A 5,776-nucleotide genomic window follows, 5' to 3' on the forward strand; every position below is an offset into this window, starting at 1 on the left:
AGCAGGTACAGTTACCTCGTCAAGTTCTACTTTCCTCCCACTCACTTCTTTCGAGAGAAACTCCTTCTCTAGAAATGATCCATTCTTAGCAACAAATGTTTTGCCTTCGGATCTGTGATAGAAGGTGTACCCAACAGTTTCCTTTGGGTATCCTATGAATACACATTTCTCCGATTTGGGTTCGAGCTTATCAGGTTGAAGTTTTTCACATAAGCATCGCAGCCCCAAACTTTAAGAAACGACAACTTTGGTTTCTTGCCAAACCATAGTTCATAAGGCGTCGTCTCAACGGATTTTGATGGTGCCCTATTTAACGTGAATGCGGCCGTCTCTAAAGCATATCCCCAAAATGATAGCGGTAAATCTGTAAGAGACATCATAGATCGCACCATATCTAGTAAAGTACGATTACGACGTTCGGACACACCATTACGCTGTGGTGTTCCGGGGGGCGTGAGTTGCGAAACTATTCCACAGTTTTTCAAATGTACACCAAACTCGTAACTCAAATATTCTCCTCCACGATCAGATCGTAGAAACTTTATTTTCTTGTTACGATGATTTTCAACTTCACTCTGAAATTCTTTGAACTTTTCAAATGTTTCAGACTTATGCTTCATTAAGTAGATATATCCATATCTGCTCAAATCATCTGTGAAGGTGAGAAAATAACGATATCCGCCACGAGCCTCAATATTCATCGGACCACATACATCGGTATGTATGATTTCCAACAAATCTGTTGCTCTCTCCATAGTACCGGAGAACGGTGTTTTAGTCATCTTGCCCAAGAGGAACGGTTCGCAAGTACCAAGTGATTCATAATCAAGTGGTTCCAAAAGTCCATTAGTATGGAGTTTCTTCATGCGTTTTACACCGATATGACCTAAACGACAGTGCCACAAATAAGTTGCACTTTCATTATCAACTCTGTATCTTTTGGTTTCAACATTATGAATATGTGTATTACTACTATCGAGATTTAGTAAGAATAGACCACTCTTCAAGGGTGCATGACCATAAAAGATATTACTCATATAAATAGAACAACCATTATTCTCTGATTTAAATGAATAACCATCTCGCATTAAACAAGATCCAGATATAATGTTCATGCTCAACGCTGGCACCAAATAACAATTATTTAGGTCTAATATTAATCCCGAAGGTAGATGTAGAGGTAGCGTGCCGACCGCGATCACATCGACTTTGGAACCGTTTCCCACGCGCATCGTCACCTCGTCCTTTGCCAGTGCCCGCTTATTCTGTAGTCCCTGTTTCGAGTTGCAAATATTAGCAACAGAACCAGTATCAAATACCCAGGTGCTACTGCGAGCATTGGTAAGGTACACATCAATAACATGTATATCACATATACCTTTGTTCACCTTGCCATCCTTCTTATCCGCCAAATACTTGGGGCAGTTCCGCTTCCAGTGACCAGTCTGCTTGCAGTAGAAGCACTCAGTTTCAGGCTTAGGTCTAGACTTGGGTTTCTTCTCTTGAGCAGCAACTTGCTTGCCGTTCTTTTTGAAGTTTCCCTTTTTCTTCCCTTTGCCCTTTTTCTTGAAACTAGTGGTCTTGTTAACCATCAACACTTGATGCTCCTTCTTGATTTCTACCTCCGCAGCTTTTAGCATTGTGAAGAGCTCGGGAATAGTCTTGTTCATCCCTTGCATATTATAGTTCATCACGAAGCTCTTGTAGCTTGGTGGCAGTGATTGGAGAATTCTGTCAATGACGCAATCATCTGGACGATTAACTCCCAATTGAATCAAGTGATTATTATACCCAGACATTTTGAGTATATGCTCACTGACAGAACTGTTCTCTTCCATCTTGCAGCTATAGAACTTATTGGAGACTTCATATCTCTCAATCCGGGCATTTGCTTGAAATATTAACTTCAACTCCTGGAACATCTCATATGCTCCATGACGTTCAAAACGTCGTTGAAGTCCCGATTCTAAGCCGTAAAGCATGGCACACTGAACTATCGAGTAGTCATCAGCTTTGCTCTGCCAGACGTTCATAACATCTGGCGTTGCTCCAGCAGCAGGCCTGGCACCCAGCGGTGCTTCCAGGACGTAATTCTTCTGTGCAGCAATGAGGATAATCCTCAAGTTACGGACCCAGTCCGTGTAATTGCTACCATCATCTTTCAACTTTGCTTTCTCAAGGAATGCATTAAAATTTAACGGAACAACAGCACGAGCCATCTATCTACAATCAACATAAACAAGCAAGATACTATTAGGGACTAAGTTCATGATAAATTTTAAGTTCAATTAATCATATTATTAAAGAACTCCCACTTAGATAGACATCCCTCTAATCCTCTAAGTGATCACGTGATCCAAATCAACTAAACCATGTCCGATCATCACGTGAGATGGAGTAGTTTCATCGGTGAACATCATTATGTTGATCATATCTACTATATGATTCACGCTCGACCTTTCGGTCTCCGTGTTCCGAGGCCATATCTGCATATGCTAGGCTCGTCAAGTTTAACCTGAGTATTCTGCGTGCGCAACTGTTTTGCACCCGTTGTATTTGAACGTAGAGCCTATCACACCCGATCATCACGTGGTGTCTCAGCACGAAGAACTTTCGCAACGGTGCATACTCAGGGAGAACACTTCTTGATAATTTAATGAGAGATCATCTTATAATGCTACCGTCAATCAAAGCAAGATAAGATGCATAAAAAGATAAACATCACATGCAATCAATATAAGTGATATGATATGGCCATCATCATCTTGTGCTTGTGATCTCCATCTCCGAAGCACCGTCATGATCACCATCGTCACCGGCGCGACACCTTGATCTCCATCGTAGCATCGTTGTCGTCTCGCCAATCTTATGCTTCCACGACTATCACTACCGTTTAGTAATAAAGTAAAGCATTACATCGCGATTGCATTGCATACAATAAAGCGACAACCATATGGCTCCTGCCAGTTGCCAATAACTTGGTTACAAAACATGATCATCTCATACAATAAAATTCAGCATCATGCCTTGACCATATCACATCACAACATGCCCTGCAAAAACAAGTTAGACGTCCTCTACTTTGTTGTTGCATGTTTTACGTGGCTGCTACGGGCTTAAGTAAGAACCAATCTCACCTACGCATCAAAACCACAACGATAGTTTGTCAAATAGACTCTGTTTTAACCTTCGCAAGGACCGGGCGTAGCCATACTTGGTTCAACTAAAGTTGGAGAGACAGTCGCCCGCAAGCCATCTCTGTGCAAAGCACGTCGAGGGAACCGGTCTCGCGTAAGCGTACGCGTAAGGTTGGTCCGGGTCGTCTCGTCCAACAATACCGCCGAACCAAAATATGACATGCTGGTAGGCAGTATGACTTGTATCGTCCACAACTCACTTGTGTTCTACTCGTGCATATAACATCAACATAAGTAACCTAGGCTCGGATGCCACTGTTGGGTTTCGTAGTAATTTCAAAAATTTCCTACGCGCACACAGGATCATGTGATGCATAGCAACGAGGGGAGAGTGTTGTCTACGTACCCAACGCAGACCGACTGCGGAAGCGATGACACGACGTAGAGGAAGTAGTCGTACGTCTTCACGATCCAACCGATCAAGCACCGAAACTACGGCACCTCCGAGTTCGAGCACACGTTCAGCCCGATGACGATCCCCGGACTCCGATCCAGCAAAGTGTCGGGGAAGAGTTTCGTCAGCACGACGGCGTGGTGACGATCTTGATGAACTACAGCAGCAGGGCTTCGCCTAAACTCCGCTACAGTATTATCGAGGTATATGGTGGCAGGGGGCACCGCACACGGCTAAGGAATAGATCACGTGGATCAACTTGTGTGTTCATGGGGTGCCCCTTGCCTCAGTATATAAAGGATGGAGGAGGAGGAGGCCGGCCAAGGCAGAGGTGTGGCCAGGGTGGGGAGTCCTACTAGGACTCCAAGTCCTAGTAGGAGTCCACCAAGAGGGGAGGAAGGGAGAAGGAATAGGAGGAGAAGGAGAGGTGGCCGGCCCCCTTTTCCCTAGTCCAATTCGGACTAGAGGGGAGGGGGGGGGCGCAGCCTTTTTCTCCTCTTCCCACTAAAGCCCATCAAGGCCCAATACTCTTCCCCGTATTCCCGTAACCCCCCGGTACTCCGGAAAATACCCGAATCACTCGGAACCTTTCCGAACTCCGAATATAGTCGTCCAATATATCGATCTTTACGTCTCGACCATTTCGAGACTCCTCGTCATGTCCCCGATCTCATCCGGGACTCCGAACTCCTTCGGTACATCAAAACTCATAAACTCATAATATAACTGTCATCGAAACCTTAAGCGTGCGGACCCTACGGGTTCGAGAACAATGTAGACATGACCAAGACACGTTTCCGGTCAATAACCAATAGCGGGACCTGGATGCCCATATTGGCTCCTACATATTCTACGAAGATCTTTATCGGTCAGACCGCATAACGACATACGTTGTTCCCTTTGTCATCGGTATGTTACTTGCCCGAGATTCGATCGTCGGTATCCAATACCTAGTTCAATCTCGTTACCGGCAAGTCTCTTTACTCGTTCCGTAATACATCATCTTACAACTAACATATTAGTTGTAATGCTTGCAAGGCTTATGTGATGTGTATTACCGAGAGGGCCCAGAGATACCTCTCCGACAATCGGAGTGACAAATCCTAATCTCGAAATACGCCAACCCAACATCTACCTTTGGAGACACCTGTAATGCTCCTTTATAATCACCCAGTTACGTTGTGACGTTTGGTAGCACCCAAAGTGTTCCTCCGGTAAACGGGAGTTGCATAATCTCATAGTCATAGGAACATGTATAAGTCATGAAGAAAGCAATAGCAACATACTAAACGATCAGGTGCTAAGCTAATGGAATGGGTCATGTCAATCAGATCATTCAACTAATGATGTGACCTCGTTACTCAAATAACAACTCATTGTTCATGGTCAGGAAACATAACCATCTTTGATTAACGAGCTAGTCAAGTAGAGGCATACTAGTGACACTTTATTTGTCTATGTATTCACACATGTATTATGTTTCCGGTTAATACAATTCTAGCATGAATAATAAACATTTATCATGAAATAAGGAAATAAATAATAACTTTATTATTGCCTCTAGGGCATATTTCCTTCACCTGCAATCAGCCGCGGCGGCGACGAGTTTGTGCTGGAGCCGGGGGTTGCTGGAACCAGGTTATTTTTTTGCTGGATCCACCCACTTTTTTTGCTACAACCCCTTTCTTTTTTGCTACCATCCCCATTCGATTTGATGAACTCTTTTCGTTTTTGCTGGAACCGGTGTCCCGATTTGCTGGAAGCAGTTGGTGGACGTGCTGCAAGGTTGACAGCTCGCCGGAGGAAGCTGCATCCAGCGGCGAGGAGGGCTGCATCCAACGCCGTTCAAACGCCGGGAGTTGCAACCATGTACGCCGGAGGTACAACCGGTGACCAGGGGTGTTGCAAGAGGGAGTGGCCGTTTTGCTGATGTGTCTATTTTTGGTGAACCAAATTTTTGTTTTTTGCTGGAACCGATGAATTTCTTCGCTGGAATAGATATAATTTTTTGCTTCATCGGCTCTAGAGCTCTCAAATGTTTCATGTCGTTTTTTGCTGGGGCCTAAGTTTGGTTTTGCTGGAACCGTTGTTCGATTCTGCTGGAAGCGTTGTTCGATTTTGCTGGAAGTGTTGTTCGTTTTTGCTTCAACCGACCACCGGAGTTCTGTAGGTACGATGCCTGTCG

The sequence above is a fragment of the Triticum dicoccoides genome, chromosome 2B (assembly GCF_002162155.2).
Source record: "Triticum dicoccoides isolate Atlit2015 ecotype Zavitan chromosome 2B, WEW_v2.0, whole genome shotgun sequence".
Lineage (NCBI taxonomy): Eukaryota > Viridiplantae > Streptophyta > Magnoliopsida > Poales > Poaceae > Triticum > Triticum dicoccoides.